Below are 23,577 nucleotides of genomic sequence, written 5' to 3'. Positions count from 1 at the left end.
AGGATACAGATCCAATTTTATTGGATACTATTGATTTAGAGTCTGATTGGGTTGTGGAGGAGGAGTCCCCTAATTTGAGTTGGCTTGATGAAGAGACTGAGGATCTCTCTAGTTTTCCATCTCAAATGGAGACTCCAAATACACCTACCTCATAGTTGCTTCAACCTTCTAATGTTAGCATTAGCTCCACAAGGGCTTATTGTAGGTGTAAACGTCCATGAGTGATGAGACTCAAGATTGTTATGAAATTATGAGACAATCATTTATCATTTATGACATATGTATTTGAATTTTGAACTTTTGACATTTTTTATTTTAATTATGGGATCATGAGTCCTTTTCTTATTCAGTATCTAAATGTTTTTCTCACAAAACTCGAATATGTTATGTTGTAATTTTATAGATATGAGATGATGTTATGAATTATTGCATATATTGTGGTTTTAAAACTTATAAGGATTGGAATTGTCATTAGTTTTTTTTTGTGCTTAATATTTACCATATTTTAACCTTTTTTTGTATTTTGACAAGTCTTATTAGAGTCTTATAAGGGTCGTTCCCGAGTCGTATACGAGTCAACAAGTCAACACCGTGACAAGTCTTATATGAGTACGAGTCATGCAACATTGATCCATAGTCTTGATTAAGTTAGGAAATGTGGGATTCTCCCACAATGAGATTGGAGCAATCCAAGGGGTTAAAGGGAAACTTTGATTGTGGCCACCATGTTTAGGAAAAAGTGGATGCAGTCTGCATTTGTTCCTTAGAAGCATCTTAGTGAATACATTCACAATTTAATATATGATTCCAATGACATCATACCTCACCTTGGCAATGCTCTTACTAACATTATGAGGGATTTAATGGTCCTTCAGTGAATCCGGCAAGACTCACTTCACATTGACCACATTCTTGTTGTACTCTACTAGATCCTTGGGATCTATCGGAGGTTTGACCTCCTTCTCCACAAGGTACCAAAGATTCACTAGTCTTACATATCCAACAATTCCATAATGGCCTTCTCGATCTCCTTGAATCTTTTGGGGTGCATATATGGTGTGGTGATGACTAGCTTGCCCCCCTCCTCTAATTCTATAGTATGCCCAAATCTCCTCTCTAGCGGTCTACCTAGCAGAATATTCTCGAAGACCTTATGGTGCTTATTCAGCAAAATTTGGAGATCTGTTAGGTAATGTCTATCCCCATCTGATGCCTTTCACTACGTTACCATGCACCGTGCAACCCATGTTATGTCTCCATGCTGAATAATAGCTTCCATTTTCTTAGCGGTGACCACTCTTGGAGCATCGGTGGTCATTCCTCTTAGAAGCACTCTTTGTCCTTCTAACATGACAAACTCCATTTCCATGGTACGATAATCCTTCCAATGCCTTCCTATGGAAATGAGCCATTGTACCCCCAACACCACATTGTTGTCAGCAAGCCCCACTACATAGAAGTCATCCACTAGGGTATAATTTCCTATTTTCAATTCCATTTGAGGAACCTTCCTCAAACAAGCCATCCTTCGTCCTCCTGCTACCTCTACATCAAAACCCTCAAATTCTTTTGTAACCAAATGCCTCCTAGCCACAAGGGCTGCGTCTATGAAAATATGAGTGGATCCTGCATTAATGAGGATCGTGGCCCATTGCCCTTGTGTTAAATTATGGTATGTTCTATGCTTAGAGTAGTTTACTTCTTTTCTTCTTATTAACCACTAATTAGCAATCACATATACATTAAGTAAAGTGCAGATAGAACATTAAACGATCGACAGAAAACAAGCCAAGACAAGAGACACAAGATGTGGCGGCTAGCCAGGGACAAACCCCAATGCGGGGAAACCCTTTGATCAAATCTTCTTTTATCTTCAATAGTTCAGCAGAGAGAAATAGTACAAAATCAGAATTCTGTAATTTTATATCAGCAACAGCAAACCCTAAATCAGCAAAGTCAAACTTAGTCAAACGAGATGAAATTGACCTCCAATATGCTTGGTCAATTTCCCGGTCAACTAGTCTTCAAACAGCCTGAAGAATCAGCCCTTAAACAGCCCCAAATACACAGTCAAACTGCAGTTGACTGAAGTCAACTTGCTGCCCCAAACTAGGGCAATCAACGCTGGTCAAAGAGACCTTCAGCAGCTTCTGCGTCCTCCTTCCCACGTGTGAGCTACTCCTTGTGTAACCTAAAGCTAAGGAGAGAGAGAAGAAATGAGTTATATGAGATGATGAGAAAATGAATCAACCTCACTTGTATTTATATGATTCACTGGGCATGTGTGCCACACATTTAACTATTGGTCGACCTTGACAATTTGTCAAGTAAATACAAATAAATTCATATCACCATAAATACTTGTCGAAATCGGATGATCTTCAGATCAATCCTACACCTCTTGACAAGAGGAATCTAGGAAAAATATCAGCTGCCATAAATGAGATGACCCACATGAAGTTTGGCCCTAGTTGCCAATTTTAAGACTCCCTCTCAACTAGGGAGAACTCCATCTGCTAATCCGTCTGACCATCGATCATGTCCTAGTCATCAAATGCACTGCCTTGCACTGCTTGGCTCTACTTTGCTATGAAGAAGAAGAGATGATAGAGGATGTATCATACCATCCTCCATTGACCCGAAGTCAGTCTCAAAGTGTGTCAACCACTCTCACTAATTCCAAATCAGTATCATTGATCCCAGATCAATGGAGGTCATCCTAGCATAGGGAGTACGGTAGATACAACGATGCGTCCATCAATAGTACTACTAATGGTCCCTAACCCCATTTCCCTACTCATTGATTGGATGAGAGGTACTTCCCATGAGTCCCAGACTGCATGGGTAGGATGCCTCGACAGGAGAACTAATCATCCTATGCATAGGAGAGCGAATCATCCTGTCCAACAGTCGACACAGGAGAACTAATCATCCTGGCCCACAGGAGAACTAATCATCCTATCCCACAGTTGCCATAGAGAACTAATCATCCTGGCCCATAGGAGAACTAATCATCCTGTCCTACAGTTGCCACAGAGAACTAATCATCCTGGCCCACAGGAGAACTAATCATCCTGTCCCACAGTGGCCACGGGGTGTCACAGGGGAAGTTTGAACCTTTCACCCTGTACATAGTGCACCACCAGGGGATGGTGAGTCGCCCTGTCGCTCCAAGAAGTACCCCACGCCCCCCTGGAGCTCCCAGAGCTCAATATATGCATCATACACGACCCTCATAAGAGGGTCTCTCAACAACACCAAGTTGTTCTCGAAAAGTCACGAATTTGACCTTTCCCAGGGGCTTCGTCAAAATGTCGGTGACCTGTTCATCTGTACCGATATGTTGGAGCCTTATTGCTCCCCGCTGTACCATATCGTGGATATAGTGGTACCTGATCTCAATGTGCTTGGAGAGATCATGAAATACGGGATTCTCTGATAAAAGAATCCCGCTCTGGTTGTCACACAGGATCATGGTAGTATCCAATGTGAATCCAAATAGCTCACTGAAGAGCTTCCATAACCAGACCGCCTTACAAGAGGCCATACTAGTAGCAATGTACTCTGCCTCGGCGTTGCTCAAAGCCACCGACTTCTGCTTCCTGCTCATCCAGGATATCGAGACAGATCCCTAGGAGAAACAGCACCCGGAAGTGCTCTTTCGATCCACCACACTGCCTGCCCAATCAGCATCGGTATATCCAAGTAGTTTCACATCTCTGACAGTGTATCTCAACCCATGAGTGATTGTGCCACGAAGATATCTCAACAGATTCTTGGCACCAATCCAATGCGTGTCGTGAGGCTCAACCATATGTTGACTCAACGTGTTGACTGCAAAGCATATATCTAGATGGGAGTTCACCAAGAACATGAATGCTCTAACACGTTGACAACACTCGGTAGCATTTCGTTGACTGCAAAGCATATATCTGGATGGGAGTTCACCAAGGACATGAATGCTCCGACACGTTGACAACACTCGGTAGCATTTCGTAAAACAAGTCCGGTAGCACTACCACTTAACTTCTTGAAGTCAAGCTCCATCGGGGTAGTCACGGGCTTGCAGTCCACCATACCAAATCTCTCCAATATTTCACCACATATTTTCCTTGAAATAGGAAAATCTCCCTTGGTTTCTGCCAGACTTCTAGTCCTAGGAAATAGTGCATCAGTCCTAGGTCTTTCATTTCGAACTCGGAAGCCAACTCCCTCTTACATTTGAGAATGAGAGGGTCTGCACCTGTTAGAAAGAGATCGTCAACGTACAACACCAGTATGATAGGTTTGTCATCTTCAACCTTAAAGTAAAGGTTAGGGTCGGCTTCATTCCTAGTGAATCCCAGCTTCATCAGGTAGCTATCGATCCTCTCATACCAAGCTCGGGGTGCCTACTTCAACCCATAGAGGGCTTTCTTCAATCAGCACATGTGAGATTCTCGATCGTGAATCTCAAATCCTTCGAGTCGTTCCACATAGACTTCCTCTTTGATCAAACCATGCAAGAATGCGGTCTTGACATCCATCTGATGTAGGTTCCATCCTTGCGAAGCAGCAAGGGCTATGATCGAGCAGATGGTGGTGTATCGGGCAACAGGTGCAAATATCTCGTCATAGTCTATACCTTCCTTCTGAGAGAAGCCACGAGCAACAAAACGAGCCTTATACTTTTCAGCACTTCCATCAACTACATGCTTTATCTTGTAAAGCCATTTCAAAGTGACAACTGCTTTGTCCTGGAGTCTGGGGACCACATCCCAGACATCGTTTTTCATGATGGACTCATATTCGTCAGTTATAGCATCCTTCCATACTTGATGCTTGACAGCTTCTGCAAATGATGAAGGCTCATTTTGGATGATCGTATTCATGATGGTCAAGTATCCCTGATACCTGGTCGGCTTCTTACTTTCCGAGAAAGTCCCTCTGGGTGCAATGTGTCATTCAGCATCATCCAGTGTCCCCCTAAGCCATGAAGGCCACTTCCTAGAAGAGGAAGGCTCTTGCGGAGGGTGATCAATAGGATCCAAAGGTTCTTCCACATCGGGCATCGTCTCATCTTCCTTTTCCTTTGGTTCCCTGGTGTCAGCTTCTTTAGATCCCCTTTGAGTAGGAAGATTTTCAACTTTGCTAAGAGCCATATCTTTGTCAAAGGTGACATCATGGCTAATCTCGATTTCCCTTTGACCAGCCACATAGATTCTATAGCCCTTATTATTTTCGCTATAGCCCGCGAACATTCCTTTCTTTCCAGATGCAACCAATTTATTCCTTTTCTCCTTCGGCACATGAAAATATACATGACTTCCAAAAATTCTAGAATGAGATACGTCAGGTTTCTTACCAGTGAACATCTCTTCGAGAGTCTTGGAACCCAATGCTTGGTGAGGGCATCGGTTTTGCACATATACGACGGTATTCACAGCTTCGGCCCATAGAAACTTCGGAAGTCTTTGATCATGGAGCATAGCATGGACAACTTCCACAATCGTACGATTCTTCCTTTCCGCCACACCATTCTGCTCAGGAGTATATGGTGTTGTAGTCTCCCTCTTAATGCCAGCCTCTTTGCAAAAGTCTTGGAACTCATTCGATTCATACTCAGTCCCATTATCAATCCTTAAGATCTTGATTTTCTTTTTGGTTTGACTCGATGAAGGCTTTGAAGTGATGAAACCAAGTGAACACTTCATCCTTCTTTTTCAAGAAGTATATCCAAGTCTTGCGAGAATAGTCATCTGTAAAAATGAGGTAATATAAATATCCTCCCAAGGAGTTCACAAGCATCATACCATATATGTTTGAGTGAACCAACTGCAATATATCAGAGGTCTTGCTTTGGCTTGAGGTGAATGGTCCCCTTTTGAGCTTCCCTTCGACACATCCAGGACATACACCTTCTAGCTCTACTTGGAACCCGGGCATCCTTGTCACCATTTGTCTTGTATTGGGTAGAGCTTTATAATGAAGGTGAGCAAACCTCCGATGCCATAGTTCGGACTGCAGTGATGTGTCACAAGACATGACACCTAGCGGACTTCCTCCGACCTCATATAATGAATAGACTCGAAACCCAAGAGTGAAAGCTTCTTTGAAATTATTTTTCCATACACGTACCTTGCCATCGATGAAGGTCACCTTGTAGCCTTTGTCTTCCATTGTCGAAACAGACACCTGGTTCTTTTTTAGATCAGGTACATATATGACTTCTTGCAAATGAATTGTATTACCCTGATTCAATTTAAGAGTGACATTCCCTACGCCTTTCACGGGATATTTTGCGTTGTCCCCAAGAATAATTTCCAGGTTGGTCTCCTTCTCTATCAAATTAGAGAGAGCTTCTTTATAACCAGTGAAGTGCCTTGAGGCACCACTATCAATAAGCCAATTTCCCAGCAAGTCCGAGGGAGCAGTAGCAGAGAGGGCTGCTGATAGACAATATTCATCTTGCTTATTGTTAACAACATTAGATTCATACCTGGAGTTTCTTGCCTTCTTGAAGAGTTGTCCTCTTCTTTGATTTCCGGCATTTCTTTTACCTCTGCCATTGGACCTGCCATTCCGCCATTCCTTTGATTGCCTGGGGAATGATTTTGATCATCGTCATGGTGTGAGTCTCTCTTATCAGGACACTCCCTTGCATTGTGGCCCATTTTGTTGCAATTGTAACACCGTCCTTTCCTTCCACTTTTCGGTCCAACCTTTCCTTTGGATTTAGCCCCAAAATTGTTTCTTCTTTTAGCATGACAAGAAAAGGCAGAGGGATTGCCTTTAAGTGTGGGCATTTCTTGCTCTTCCATCCTTGTTTCTTCTTGAATACATCTAGCCATCAATGCCTCAAATCCTGGGATGACATTATTTCTGAGAAGAGTAGTCATGAATATATACCATTCAGGTGGCAGTCCACCAAGAGTTGTGATAGGCATTTCCCTGTCAGGAACTACTTCCCCGATAGATAGGAGATCATTCTTGATCTTCATCTCAGTGATCCTCAAGAAATATGCTTGCATACTCTCATCTTTGCCCTTCTTAATTTCATTCAGCTTATTTCTAAGGAACAAAACTTGATTTGCATCATTAAATTTAAATAAACTCACCAGTCTATCGTAGATTTCCTTGGAGATGATCAGCTCAGAAACATATGCCACCAGGCGCTTGTTGATAGAATCCTGGATGATCTTCTTTGCTTTGACTTCTCCCTTGGTCCACTTGCTTATGGCAATAGCAGATGCATTTGATGGAGGCGCAACAATATTGCCTGTCACATGGTCCAACACTCCCTGATCTTCTAAAGTCAGATAGAGAGACATCTTCCATCCGTGATAGTCAGACTTCTCATGGAGCTTGTCTTCGGCGGGGAAGAGTGTTGAGGACCCCATGAAGTTTTTAGGATAGCCTTGCCAACCTTCAGTGGTTGCTCTTGCTCTTGCTCTTGCTTGGGCTTTGTCTTCACCTCAACTCCGATACCATGTTAAATTATGGTATGTTCTATGCTTAGAGCAGTTTACTTCTTTTCTTCTTATTAACCACTGATTAGCAATCACATATACATTAAGTAAAGTGCAGATAGAACATTAAACGATCAACAGAAAACAAGCCAAGACAAGAGACACAAGATGTGGCGGCTAGCCAGGGACAAACCCCAATGCAGGGAAACCCTTTGATCAAATCTTCTTTTATCTTCAATAGTTCAGCAGAGAGAAATAGTACAAAATCAGAATTCTGTAATTTTATATCAGCAGCAGCAAACCCTAAATCAGCAAAGTCAAACTTAGTCAAACGAGATGAAATTGACCTCCAATATGCTTGGTCAATTTCCCGATCAACTAGTCTTCAAACAGCCTGAAGAATCAGCCCTTAAACAACCCCAAATACACAGTCAAACTGCAATTGACTGAAGTCAACCTGCTGCCCCAAACTAGGGCAGTCAACGCTGGTCAAACCTGAGGTCAGATTGCCTCGATTTTCGTGCCAAAAAATGTGGCCTGCCTAGGAGAAGCAGCCACACCAAAACCACACTCTTCTAAGGTCAATGCTTGGTCAACGTTGGTCAAAGAGACCTTCAGCAACTTCTACGTCCTCCTTGCCCTACTGCGTCCTCCTTCTTCCCACGTGTGAGTTGCTCCTTGTGTAACCCAAAGCTAAGGAGAGAGAGAAGAAATGAGTGAGATGAGATGATGAGAAAATGAATCAACCTCACTTGTATTTATATGATTCACTGGGCATGTGTGCCACACATTTAACTACTGGCCGACCTTGACAATTTGTCAAGTAAATACAAATAAATTCATATCTCCATAAATACTTATCGGAGTCGAATGATCTTTAGATCAATCCTACACCTCTCGACAAGAAGAATCTAGGAAAAATATCAGCTGCCATAAATGAGATGACCCACATGGAGTTTGGCCCTAGTTGCCAATTTTAAGACCTTGTATTACGCCCCTTACTCTAAAGGTATTGTACCTGGGAATGCATGAGAGATTGGCTATGGTGGCCCCTTTGGTCTCTCTCTTTGGTGGCTCTTCATCAATGTTGTTGTTGCAATACTCCTCCTCCTGTGTTTCTACTTGTTCTTCCTCTCCTCGTTGCCCGGCATTACTTCTATATAAAGGAATTTTGTAACGACCCATCTATAAATATAAAGAACACAAGAATAATAGCAGGCATACGGTACATGCATATGATAGCTACATATGCATGTGTCGCATACATCGCACTAGTATTTTATACTAAATTAATTATAAGTGCTAAATACCATGACACTTCTTGAATGGAGGTTCTACTCATCCGTCAATATTGCTTAAAAGAGGACTATATAAATTATACATTCCAGTTTATTGATAAAAATTATATTAATAAATTAATAAAATAAATTTTAAAATATATATAAGAAATTAATTAAAGGGGCACTAAGTAAAGTTATAATGTTTATATTAAGGGAATACTTTAAATATAACACAATGTGATCATAAGACATATATATACGATATAAGGGTTATATTGAAAGAATATTTTAATAAAACACAATTTGATTTATTAAAACATAACGCATATACATACGTGACCCTTATAAAAGGATGAAAGAAATGATACGTGACATGGAGCGTGTCACCAGCAAACAGAGCGGTGGGCTGCAGATGGAAGAGCGGCCACCGCCAAACAACAGGATAAAACCACGGGACAATGACTTGGAAGGGGGGGAAAAACAAAGGGAAGAATTGTGAAGGAGGAGGAAATCATCCACAGGAAGAGCTTGAGTGTTCTGAGGTTCTGGGCACGGGGAAACAGTCGGCTTCTGTTAAGAAGCTTACTGGATTGAGCAGCCAGGTTCTGCTCAGTTTGGCTGGGTGGATTCGATCATCTGGTAACTGTAGCAGTGCAACTGGAGGCACCTTCAACCACAGGGCACAGGTAAGTACCTCAGTAGTTTTGTTAAATGATTTTGTAAAAATTCAGGAAATTGTTTACAGGTTCATGACATAAATCCTTTATTGTGTTTGCATCAGTTTACAGTCTTTACAACTTTTCCCTTTCCCATGCATTTGTGTCTTGGGACCCAAGGTTCTTTGCAATTGTAGCAAAGCTTCCTCTTCTTAGCTCATCCTTGGTTTCTTCCATATGGTTCTTAGCCTACCAAGGCTTCTTCTCCTTATTCTTCTGTGGGAAATGAATTTGGTTGGTGCCTTCTTCAACACTGCATCTTCCATATCTAGGTTCTAGCAATAGCGTCCTGAAGTGTACTAGGCTTAAAAGCCTTAATCTAGTCGTGCAGTGAATCGCTTAGCCCCTCCAAAAAATAGCATCACCAATCTATCCTAGGATATATCTATCACCATCACTTCCGATCTCTTGAACTTCGTGACGTAGATGTTTGGGCCAGTGTTGCACGAAGCGCCCCCCCCCCCCCCCGGTTCCAAGCCCCGAAGCGCGTCCCGTACGGAAGCGCCTAGGAAGCTTCGTCGGAAGCGGCGCTTCCGAATTCGGAAGCGCCGCTTCGGCTTTTTTCACCGCTTCCTGGGATTTCCGAAGCGTCGGACGGAAGCGTCGCTTCCATTCGGAAGCGCCGCTTCGGCTTTTTTCACCGCTTCCTGGGATTTCCGAAGCGTCGAACGGAAGCGTCGCTTCCATGCCTCCGAAGCGCGCTTCGTACGGCGTTTCGGGCCTCAGAAGCGCGGCGCTTCGGAGGAGGAAGCGCACGCTTCCGTACGCTTCGGGCAAGCAGGCCGCGCGCAAGGGAAAAAGACACTTTTTTTAATTTTTTTTAAGTTATGTTAACTTAGCATTAAGGGGGTGGGTTAGGGTGAGGTTAGAGTGAGGTTAAGGTGAGGAATGAAAAGAATAAAGCCCCCATTCATTCCTCATTTTCTCACTTTGAGCTTATGAGAGTTGGAAAAGAGAAGAGAAGAGAGGAGAATAGAAGAGAGGAGAGCATGGAGGAGTGAAGAAGGAGGAGCTAGGAGAAGGAGGAGGAGCTTGGAGCAAGAGCTTGGAGGACTTCATCTACAAGAGCTAAAGACGTAAGTTCAAACCCCAAACTCCCTTATTTTTTTGACAATTTTTTTGTATTTTTCTCCTCCCTCTCCTACTCTTTCCCATTGTTTCTACTTGCTCCTTTATTTACAGGTTGTCCACCACCTATATCCATATTCCAAGATGGTGTTCTTTTGGCTTCTATGTATCATTCCACTCTTGGTTTTAATGATGGCAAAGGTGAATAGAAATAGAAGGGAAGAAACAGAAGAGGACAGTGGTGATGGTCTCAATATGAGTGACCCAATGTATGATGAGGAGGAAGGGTTTGAAGAGGAAGGGGATGAACCTGAAGGGGACACTGAAACACAAGATGGGAAAGCTACATCAACACCCTTGTGGAACTATGTGACCAAACTTGATGGGGGAAAGGGTGGTGGATCTTACAAATTTGTGTGCCCTCATGGTTGTCATGGAGGAAAACCATATTGTGGTTCATATACCCGTCTGAGGAGGCATCTTTGTGGGGTGCTGGACAGTGATGAAAAAAAGGGTCCTGTGGGGGTACAAATTTGCCCAAACATTTCAACTGAAGAAAGAAGAAAATACATCCAAATAGAGATGGTTGCACAACAAAAAAACAAGAAACAAAAAACTCATTCTGAATCAAGCGCAACCTCTAAATTTGGTAGTTGCTCATCTCCTCATGGTACTTCTGCAAGCTCTGGAGGTAGAAGAACAATAGGGAATTTCCTTAATGCTGCTGGGAGGGATGATGTGGATGGAAAGATAGTCCGTTTTCTTTGTGCTTGCGGTGTACCATTCAATGTGCTTCGCTCTCCCTATTGGCATGAAATGGTAAAGGCCATCAATGAAGCCCCAAAAGGATACAAGGCCCCCAACTATGAGAAAGCTAGAACAGTGTTATTAGAAAGAGAAAAAGCTAAGGTTCAAAGAGCTTTGACACATTTTACAAATGAGTGGGTAGATTTTGGGGTATCCATTGTATCAGATGGGTGGACAAATATTAGAAACCAACATTTGATAAATGTTCTTGGTGTTTCTTCTAGTGGTGCAGTATTTATTGCATGTCATGACTCCTCCTCCATCACTGCATCTGCACAAAACATTGCAGATCTCCTATTGAAATCAATCAAAGATGTTGGTCCGAATAATGTGGTTCAAGTGATCACAGATAATGCAGCAAATTGTAAGGCAGCAGGAAAAATTATTGAGCGTACTCATCCACACATCTTTTGGTCTGGGTGCCTGGTTCACACATTGAACCTTTTGATGCATGATATTGTGAAACACAAAGAATGTGGGTGGATTGTTGAGGTTTACAGGAGAGGGAAGCAGCTCATTAAATTCATCACAGGGCATACAAGGGTAAACTACTTTTATGGCACTTACTCCAAGTTGCAATTGCTTAAAATTGCAAAGACAAGATTTGCTAGTTATTACCTCACCTTTAGGCGGCTAGTGAAGGTGAGACAAGCTTTAACTAATCTGGTGTGTGCTGAAACATGGGATGAAATTAACACTGACATAGATGGTGCTAATGCAGTCAAGGACACTGTTCTTGACAGTTACTTTTGGGGACAGGTTAAATATGTTTTGCAATTCACCAAACCAATTTATTACGTTATCAAGTTGCAGATTCAGATCGACCAGTAATTGGGGAGGTGTATGAGCAAATGGATAGCATGTTGGGGCAAATTAAAGACATTGTTGAGCCTAGAGATACCACCTTGTACAATTATATTCGTGTAGAGGTGGACAACCGATGGGAAATGCTAAATGTTCCATTGCATGCAGCATATGTTTTGACACCTAAATACTATCATCCATCATGGCTTTCAACACCAGCACCTGGGGGGGGAAGCAGGAGAAAACCACACCAAGATCAAGAGGTTCACAAAAAATATATGGCTGCATTGAGTAAATTAATCCCTGATGAGGAGGAGGCTGCATTGGTACGAAGACAGGTGAGCAACTATACGCTCAACACTGGTCCATTTGGGAGCATGCATGCAATTAAAGATCGAGAGACTTTTTCTGCTCTTGAGTGGTGGAACATGCATGGAGGGGGTACTCCACTTCTACAGAGTTTGGCATTGCGGGTGCTATCACAGGTGGTAAACACTTCTTCTGCAGAGAGGTGTTGGAGCTCTTATTCTTTCATCCACAGTGTTAAAAGGAACAGGTTGAATTTAGATCGGGCAGAGAGCTTGGTTTATGTTCATTACAACTTGCGATTGTTGTCCCATTACTGTGAAGATGCAAAGTCTAATAAAGACTTGTTGATTTGGGACAAGAATCCAGAGGAGCCCAATTTGGAAGATGGAGTGTTGCGATTAGAGCAATTAGAGGATACTCTTATCCAGGTATGTCCATTGTGGTATGAATTTTCCAATTTTCCCTTATAAAGCATTTCTCTAATTCATGTTTTTAATTTTTTTGTTAACTAGTGTTTTTTTTTTTGCATGAATTTTTTGAGCAATTCTAGGATGATGATGACCGTGTTGATATGCCACCCCCATCCCCATCTGGTCCCTTGGTTCCTAGGTTCCATGGTTCAACACCAACAGCAAGGGGTTCTTGTTCATCAGTTTCAGTGCCACGATTCCACAGGCACCATCTTCTTCATTGCCACCACGTGGAGGCCCGCCACCACGTTCTATTCGTGGTGGAAGGAGGAGAGATTAGTAGATATATTCACAATCTACTACTTTTTGTCATAGATTACTCATTAGACTTGTAGACTTGTGAATTTGAATGTTGAACCTTTTTGGCTTGGCGGTAACCAAGTGACATATTTTGTAAACATTACTATTTGAATTTTGGACATGACAAATGTTGACAGTTGCTCACTTGCTAGATAAATCATAATGTGCTCTATGTTTTATGTTTTATAATATGCTTAAATGTTTTATGTTTTATAATATGCTTAAAAATTTGATGTATGTTTGTAATAGCTAGAATATAGATGATTGTTGTACATACTACTAACTACAATAGAATCATGGATGCCATATCTATCTTGATTTATGCAAAAATATGCATGTTTTCATGTCTTCTACAATTAATTTGGTTTTTGGGATGTTTGTTTTCAGTATAAATGCAAAAAAATATAAATATATATATATATATAGCAGACGCTTCTGCGGACGCTTTGCTTCCTAAAATTTTGGAAAATGACGCTTCGGCGTCCCAGCTTCCAAAAAACGCTTCCACTTCGCTCCCGCTTCGTGCAACATTGGTTTGGGCTCCCTGTTTGCTTAAGCTACACTAGGTCCCTAAAATGTAGCTCCAGATTTTTCTTGTCAAGTCTTTGCATCAAACTATTAGTAAACTCCAAATAGGAGGTGATGTTGGTATAACCTAGTGTAAACAACCCGTGATACTACCATCGCAATCCAAATGTAGCGTGGCATATTGTATTGCTTCTGATTCCCTCATGGGCTTAAGCTAGAAATATGTATCCAGCTTTTGTACCCATGCTCTAGCTATGCTACTAGAAGTCCCACTAAAGGTTGGGATATTTATCTTTCTTGCCTTTCCGAAACCTCATTGTTCATCCACCACTTGTTATGATCCCTTGATTTATTTCTATGCTTGATGGTGAAGTAATCCTCGAGTGACATTTGTGCATGAAACTCTACCACTAGTGTTTCGTATTCCCACATATAGTCAAAGAAAATTTCATCTCGTCGTTCTTGGGTGTTTGTTGGATCCTCCAAGAATTTGGGCAATAGAAGCCTTGATGTAGCATTGTTTGCTAGTGGGGGAACTGAATTGGATGAATTGTTGGCCTCAACATGATGATTACTATATCCCTCGAGCAGGCAATAGTTTTTGTTCGAGCCTTCTACTCCATTGTTATGTTGATTCCCATGAAGGTTGGCCACAGACTGAGCCATGGTTTTCATGGTCTGGACCATCTCATGTTGTCGTTGGGCTATCTCCTACTGTCCTTTGGTTAAATCATTCAAGGCATGCCTCATACTTTCCCAAAGCCAATCCTCACAATCTCCCATTCCTCCTCCTTCCTCTAATTTTGGGTAAGGGTTCTGCCTTTCCTTCTTCTTCCTCTTGTAGGCTACAAATTCTCGATCCCTTGGAGCCATAAATTGTGGTAACCCTTTCAAGCTAGTAGGATGCTCAGCGTTGATACCACTGCAATCTACCTTCTCAATTTATATGGCTAAATTACTCGGAAACTGTTTTCAAAGAACTACACCATAAATCTTTTTCCAGTAACACAAAAAAAATTCACAAAAAAAAATGCCATCACTTTAATCAAACTAAAAACTCAAAAATGACAGAGACAATACTAAAATCCCTAACTTCTTTTATTAATGGATTTTGTAGGAATTTACAGGGTAAATTCCTCAGAAAGAACACCAAAAGGACACCGCTCACAACCAAATCACAGATCAATACACCAGTATTTTTGACGTGGTTAAAACCCTCAAAGAGGGAAACAGTCCACGGCCTGTGCCAACGTGGCTACTACAGGCAATTTATTAATCAAAGAATGAAAATTTACATAAGCTTCTCTCATGCACGGATTACCCGAACAATGACCCTCCATGCGCTTTAAATAGAACTCATGGACCAATCGGGTGTCAAGCCACGGATCAAGTGTCGGTAATACCGAGGAGAGAGTGAACCGTCGGATCACTACATATCGTGACCGTCGGATTGTAAGTTACCAAATGTACAACGGTAAAGAAACACACTTTACCTAACTCTATACTAGACCAAGTTGAACTTAACTATTTCCTATGTGTTGGAATATCCTAACATCCCCCCTTAAGAACAACTTGGGATAGGATTGAAGGATTTACAAATATGACACAATAGGAGAAGGAAGGAGGCACTAGAGCCTATCCCCCCTTAGTGACAACTTCCTGAACTCCAAGCATATATCGAAGTTTAGTGAACTTCGCCTCTGTGAGAGCCTTTGTGAAGATGTCTGCAACCTGATCATCTGTTGAACAATATTGCACTTCAAGAACATGGTCATGAATGAGCTTTCTGATGAAGTGCATGTGTAGTTCAATGTGTTTGCTGCGCTGATGCTGGACTGGATCTTTGCATAGCTAAATGGCACTTTGATTATCACACCAAAGTGTGGTTGGATGTTGCTGCTCAAAGCCAAACTCTGATAGGATCTGACGAAGCCACAAGGCTTCCTTACTAGCTTCCACGGCATCACGATACTCTGCTTCTGCTGACGAAAGAGAAATGGCAGCCTGTTTCTTACAAGCCCATGTAATAGGTCCTGAACCAAGAGTGAAGACATAACCGACAGTAGACTTCCGATCATCAGGGTCACCAGCCCAATCAGAATCAGTGAAACCAACTAATAGAGGAGCTGCTTTGGCACTGTAATGAATCCCAAACTGTACTGTACCTCGAACATAACGAAGTATTCTTTTAGCTGCTTTCCAATGACTTTCACGGGGGTTTTGCATAAAACGAGCAACAAGGCCAACAGCAAAGGAAAGGTCAGGACGAGTATGGGTTAAATACAAGAGTTTTCCTACAAGTTGACGGTATAAGGTAGCATCAACTTCAGGAGAAGTACAAGAGACTGAAAGTTTGACTCCAGACTGAAAGGGAGAAGGGGCTGGCTTACAGTCTTCCATGTGAAAATGACGAAGAATATCACAAGCATACTTGGACTGGGAAAGGGAAATACCCTCCTTGGATTGCAAGACTTGAAGACCGAGAAAATAGTGTAAGTGTCCTAAGTCTGTCATTTCAAATTTCTTTTTAAGGCTGGACTTCACATGGTTTATAAGGTTGGGATCACTACCAGTAAGAATAAGATCATCAACATAAAGAACAAGGATGATAAGAGAGTTGCCCACTTTCTTGGTGTAGACAGTATTGTCAGAATAACACCTAGAGAAGCCAGATTCTAAAAGAAAGCTATCCATTTTGGCATACCAAGCCCGAGGAGCTTGCTTGAGACCATAAAGAGATTTCTTAAGTCGACATACAAGGCTGGAGTCTGTTTGGATGAAGCCAATGGGTTGTTCCATATAGATTTCTTCATGCAAGTCCCCATGCAAGAAGGCAGATTTAACATCCATCTGATGGACTTCCCATTTTAAAGAGGCAGCAAGGGAAAGAACAAGGCGGATAGAGTTCATTTTGGCAACAGGGGAGAAGGTTTCAGTGTAGTCAATGCCTTCAACCTGTGAAAAGCCCTTAGCAACAAGACGAGCTTTATGTTTATCAACTTTCCCATCTGGTCCATACTTGGTTCTGTAAACCCATTTACATCTAACAAGTTTGCGTCCCTTTGGTAGAGGAACAAGATCCCATGTATCATTTGCCAACAATGAATGATATTCTTCATTCATAGCTGCTTCCCAATGTGGATGGCCTGAAGCTTCTGCAAAAGTGTCAGGATCATGATTTACTGGAGCTTGAGCCAGTAAAGAAGAGGCTCTTTCAAACTGAGAACGTGTACGTCGCTGATCTGTAGGATCACCGGCAAGATCACCTGCTGCATCCCGAGTAGCACGGACCCATCTTGGAAGTTGAGGATCCTGAGAAGGTGGGGGAGGATTATCATCCTCACTTTCATCATCTGAAGAAGAAATGTTTTCAAAAGTAGAAGAGATAGGAAGAGGTGGCACATCCGCCGGACTAGGCTCGCAGGCCGATTTATTTTCATCAAATTTTACATCTCTTCTAATGATAACATTTTTGGACTTAAATGGAATAAGTCTATAACCTTTTACATCTTCAGAATATCCAACAAAAGTACATTTCTCACTCTTAGGTTCTAAAGCTTTATGCTTTTCATCTGGAATATGGGCCCATGCTTCACTTCCAAAAACACGAAAGTGACTTACATCTGGTTTAATGGAACTCCAAGCTTCTTCTGGAGTGATATTCTTTAGAACCTTAGTAGGAGTGCGATTTATTATATAATTTGCACAATTAATTGCTTCGGCCCAAAAACTAAGACTGAGTCCTTTAGATTGCAGCATACAATTAGCCATTTCCTTTAAGGTGCGATTTTTCCTTTCAGCTACACCATTTTGTTGTGGAGTGTATGGAACAGTATGTTGCATTTGAATTCCATTTTCGGTGCAAAAGTTGATGAATGTGTTTTTAACATATTCTCCACCATTATCAGTTCTTAGCTTAAGAATTTGATGTCCAGATTGTTTTTCAACAAAGGCTTTGAAGGCCAAAAAAGTGTTAAATACTTCGCTCTTGAGTTTTAAGAAGTATACCCAAGTGCGTCTGGAGAAATCATCAATGAAAGTTAAGAAATACTTGCAGCCAGAGAATGAAGCAACAGGAAGTGGACCACATAAATCACTGTGCACAAGCTGTAAAGGGGCTGAGGCGTGCCAAGAGGCACGTTTTTCAAAACTGTCCCGATGATGTTTTCCGAGTACACATCCGGAACAAACACCATCTCTGCAAGATACCATAGGAAGACCTGTCACCATATTTTCTTTACATAGATGCTGAAGGGAGCGATAGTTTAAGTGACCAAATCGCTCATGCCAAAGTTTGCTCACTTCATCATTATGAGCAACAAATACTGAGGGAAGATTTGATGACCCAAAGTTGTGAAACTTATACAACCTTGTGGAATCATCAGCAATACCAGTAGCTAGAATCTGTTTAGGATCTCTTAGATCCTTGATTACAACATCATGAGGTGAAAATTCAACAATTTTACCTTCACCTGAATGAGTTATCTGATATACAGATAGAAGGTTGCAGGATAAGGTTGGAACACATAATACATCATTAAACTGACCATTGTCTAGATGAACAGTTCCAGTCCCTACAACATTAAGAGATCTATCATCACCAACATATATATTTTTGGTGTTACAATCATTTAAAGAAGAAAACATGGCTTTGTTTTTGGCCATGTGATAAGAGGCTCCAGAATCAATGAGCCACTCATGAGAATGAGAAGAAGAAGATACATTTAATGCATAACCAGACTGAGATGATTGACAACGACATGCAGAAAGTGCCATTCCTGAAGATGAAGTTGAAGTTGAAGAATGTTCCACATGGATGTTATGTTTCTTCATTGCGGCTTCCAAGGCTTCCATCTTCTTAAAGCATTTAGATTCTAAGTGGCCATCTCGATTACAAAAGTTACAATGTCTATCAGTCTTCTTCCATTTGTTTTTATTGGTCTTATCATTTTGCTGAAATGATCTTTCATTTTGAGGTTGAGTTTGCTTAGGACCCTTGTTTGGTTTAGGACCATTCTTTTTAGGATATGACTTCTTAGGATTCTTTGAATTTGGTTGCTGCTGGGCGGCTAACGCTTTCTTGGAAGAGTTTCCAAGATTAAGAAGACCAAGGTGTAAGAGTTTTTCTTGTTCTCTTATTAAAGAATCACAAAAAGAGTCAAAGGAAGGGGCCTTGTAGTCTTTTCCTTGACAAATGAAAGCTTCCCTTGTAAAATGGAAGGTGGAAACAAATACAGAGTAGGCTGGTCCCAACTTAGTAAGGATGGAATAAATAAGGTTACTATCTTCTTTCTTAACCTTAACACCTTCCAAGAGATATCTAAAGGTCTTGAATTTGGACAAGAAATCTTCAATGCAAGAAAAATTATTAGGATCCAATGTAAGCAACTCATTTTCAAGTTGATGGGCTCTAATTTCATTTTTAATCCCAAAAACTTTAGTGATTTGTTCCAATGCTTCATGAGGAGTATCAAGTTCTGCAATATGGAATCTAAGATCAGGAGAAATAGACATTCCTATCAAACCACGTGCTTGATCTTGTCTATTTTCCCATTTTGCAGCCTTGTCTTCATCTTTTGGTTTCTTCTCTTGGCCTGTGGCTATTCTGTAGAGACCTTTACTTCTAAGTAAATCTTCCATGTAGGCTATCCATTGGAAGTAGTTAGTGCTGTCAAGAATGACTTGGCATGGACTTTCCATTTTTAAAAAAAACTGAAGCTGAAGATGCTGAAAGTAAGTGTTCCAATGGATAGATCTCGAAAAATTACGCTGTTTTAAAAAAAACGGCTCTGAAAAAAGGCTTCCGGATGAAGAAGTTATGGCTTTTTGAAAAAAAAATTGTTGAAGTTGCCGGCAAAGTGCGCGAATGTGCGGGAATGAAAAAATCCGCCCCCACAAAATGGAGACTTGAACCCAAGACCTCTACTCTCTTAAAATAGCTTTGAACCAATTGATCTATACAAAAAATTTGAGAGAGAGAGAGAGGGGGGGGGCCTTGGTTTGCGTGCTTGCCTTGAGAAAGCTCTTTTTCCCTACAAAACACAAAACACAAAACCCAACACGGACATGCAAAGAAAACGAACCTTATGGCTCGAAGTTAGCTTTAGCCAAAAAACTAGATATTTTAAAAAATGAACCTTGCGGCTCAAAGTTAGCTTTAGCCGAAAAACTAAATATTTTTCTCAATGTTTCTGATTTTCCGAGATCAAACTAAGGTGCAGGGAAAAGAGCATACGCATGAGAAAAATCCTTCCTTTCTGTTTCTGATTTGCCCAGATCGCACAGAGTCGCAGGGCAAAGAGCATACGCAGAAATGAAAGGTATAGATCCGGTTAAAAAAAAACTAAATAAACCGAAACCGAAATAAGCAGAGAGAAAATAACAGTAAACTGCAAATAAAGATTGTATACCTCCAGATCTTGAAAATGACGCAGCTAGGGCTACCGGAAACCTTTTCGCGTGAAACGAAAAGGGTTCCTCACTGGAACAGATGCTCCGAACACAACAGAGCAGTCCTCTCGGCCCGAAAGCAGTCAGAAACAGCAGATCTAGGAAACGACAGTCGGATGTAGTTCTACCGGCTTCAGATTTGGATCACCAACGGACGCGGCCCTCAAATAGCTCTGATACCATGTAGGAATTTACAGGGTAAGTTCCTCAGAAAGAACACCAAAAGGACGTCGCTCACAACCAGATCACAGATCAATACACCAGTATTTTTGACGTGGTTAAAACCCTCAAAGAGGGAAACAGTCCACGGCCTGTGCCAACGTGGCTACTACAGGCAATTTATTAATCAAAGAATGAAAATTTACATAAGCTTCTCTCATGCACGGATTACCCGAACAATGACCCTCCATGCGCTTTAAATAGAACTCATGGACCAATCGGGTGTCAAGCCACGGATCAAGTGTCGGTAATACCGAGGAGAGAGTGAACCGTCGGATCACTACATATCGTGACCGTCGGATTGTAAGTTACAAAATGTACAGCGGTAAAGAAACACACTTTACCTAACTCTATACTAGACCAAGTTGAACTTAACTATTTCCTATGTGTCGGAATATCCTAACAGATTTTTGGAGGAATTTTTACATAAATTCTTGAGACAAAACCTGGTGGGTAGCCTCTTGAAAATACTTGCCCCTGAACTCCTTGATAGTTTGACCCTTCAACAAAATATTTTGGCCTCCCTGCAACAGGAAATTTGTCCCTCCTTATTACTGTAATTTGGCCCTCTAATAAATCCAATTTGTCCCTCTTGAGAATCCACAATTTCGACCCAGTGTTGCACGAAGTGGGGGCGAAGCGGAAGCGTTTTTTGGAAGCGGGGACGCGAAAGCGTCATTTTCAAAAAATCTAGGAAGCGAAGCGTCCGCGGAAGCGTCTGCTATATATAGATATATATATATATATATATATCTATATATATATATATATAGATATATATATATATCTATATATATATATATATATATATATATTTGCATTTATACTCAAAACAAACATCCCAAATAGCAAATTAATTGTAGAAGACATGAAAACATGCATATTTTTGCATAAATCAATATAGATATAACATCCATTGTACATTAATGATTAATTATTCGAGCATCAACCATTTAGATGCATCAACCATCTAGAATCTAAATTCTTCTCCTCTTGTCTAGCCTTTGCCTCTACCTCGATTCTCTAGGGATATTAGTCAACATTGCCCAATTTTGATCAAACTACCTAATTCAAGACTTAAAATATGGTAGAAAAAGCTTAACATGCTTGATTGATGATTTTGACTTGATTGAAAGGTAATTTTTTGCTAAGGGCGTGCCGCGTGACAAAGGAGTTCAACAATTAACACCACCAACACTAGGGTACATATAGGGCTTGGTGTTCTTGATTAAATGCTAATCACATACCTTTATACTTGATATAATCTAATGAAATGCCACAATCCCATTGATCCTGAATTCCTGAAAACTGTTAAGTCTGCTGAATTTTGAATAGGATATGAAATTCTATTTTCTCCATATGAAGTCCAATGAGGCTGCAACCACTCTCAAACATCCTGAGTCATTTCATGGTAATGTTAAAAATTTAAGTAAAAGGATGAAAATGAAAAATAAAGGAGAATGTCACTTTTAATTTAAGAATTTAACATTACCATGAGGGAGCATCTACTATATTTATACTTTTTTTTGCCTTCATTCGTCACCCTAACCCAAGGTGGGACCACCCCCAACAAGCAAACTCACCTAAAATTTAAAAAAAAATTGAAAAAAAACGATTTTCTAAACGCTTTTCCGGAAGCGTACGCTTCCTCCTCCAAAGCGCCACGCTTCCGACGCCCAATGCGCCGTACGAAGCGCGCTTCGGCGCTTCCGTACCACGCTTCCGAATTTCCAGGAAGCGGCAAAAAATTCGAAAGCGCACTTCCGGCCAAGCTTCCTAGGCGCTTCCGTACGGGACACGCTTCGGGGCTTGGAACCGTGAGGGGGGAGGCGCTTCATGCAACATTGTTTCGACCTCCATAATTTGGGCAACTCAATTCTCTATTGATGATTAATTCGGCCCCTTGAAGGAGAACAATTCAGTGTCCAAGAATATTGTTTCATTCACCCTCCATATAACACATTCTCGACCTCCTAAAGATGTCAATTGATCTCCTCAATTTGCACAATCAGCAACTCGCCCTCCAACAATTTGCTTAGGTAATTTGGCCTCCCTATGACTGCCAAATCAGCCCTCACTAACCTTGGCAAATTCAACAATAATTCAGGCCCCGGAAATATGATGCTTGGCCTCTGCAAATTTAATTAATTTAGCCTCCTAGAGCACAACAAATTCCTCCTCGGCAAGATATGCAATTCAACCTCCCTAAGTTGGGTATTTTGGACTCCTATGACTGCCAAATCAGCCCTCACTAACCTTGGCAAATTCAACAATAATTCAGGCCCCGGAAATATGATGCTTTGCCTCTGCAAATTTAATTAATTTAGCCTCCTAGAGCACAACAAATTCCTCCTCAGAAAGATATGCAATTCAACCTCCCTAAGTTGGGTATTTCGGACTCCTCTTAACTGCAAATCGACACTTTTGCACAATAATTTCAGCCCTCTGCTTGAATGGATAAATCGATCCCTGATGGATCAACTCGGTCTCCATGCAAAGATCACAAATGATTGGCTAGGGTGGCTTTACAACCACCGAAACCAACCACCACCAGCTAGGGTGTATATTCCAACACCGAAACTAGGAAATATCGAGGGTTTCTCCCTCACTCAGTAAGTTGTTTGAGCTCCTTGTTAATTCACAAATAATTCTTCACATCTCACCTTGAGTCTACTCTTTTTTATAATATTTTCCTCCTCCGAAAACCATGGGTGGTAAGCAAAAACCATGGGTCACTTTATTTTTCTAAAGTGACTTTTACCACCTTTATTTAATTATTTATTAATTTATTTTGTTGACCCCCCTTCTTTGTCAATAGCCCATGGGATCCAGATAGGCTATGACTCCAAACCTCTCATGCGTCTATGGATTGGAAAGAGATATTACAAAATCACATCATATCCTTAACATCAATCCTAATGAATTATCTTTTGATTTCCTATTGATTTGCCCCCTTTTGTTAGTTGGACTATGTAACAACTGCATTTAATTATTAACAAATCAAATTTTGAGATTTCAATATGATTTGGTTGGGGATGTTCAATGTTCATTACAAAATGGATGGCATAATGACTAGTTAATTAGTATTATGACTTTAACTTCTATTTCAATTTTTCAAAAATTCTATATTTTTTCTTTTTCTAAGTATAACATTGTCACTCCCAATTTGTTATTTTTT

At 41.0% G+C, this 23,577-nt stretch overlaps 1 protein-coding gene across 1 annotated transcript in view; it reads right to left on the bottom strand.

Annotated features, from left to right (window-relative positions):
* Nucleotides 1–23,577, bottom strand: part of STRS1 (DEA(D/H)-box RNA helicase family protein) — a 308,429-nt gene that overhangs the window by 201,583 nt on the left and 83,269 nt on the right. The window lies entirely within an intron of this gene.

The sequence above is a fragment of the Pinus tabuliformis genome, chromosome 7, assembly GCF_031772625.1.
Source record: "Pinus tabuliformis cultivar Carrire ecotype Pingquan chromosome 7, CPIR1, whole genome shotgun sequence".
NCBI lineage: Eukaryota > Viridiplantae > Streptophyta > Pinopsida > Pinales > Pinaceae > Pinus > Pinus tabuliformis.
The sequence above is the reverse complement of the archived record's forward strand: the minus strand, read 5'-3'. Positions and strand labels throughout refer to the sequence as shown.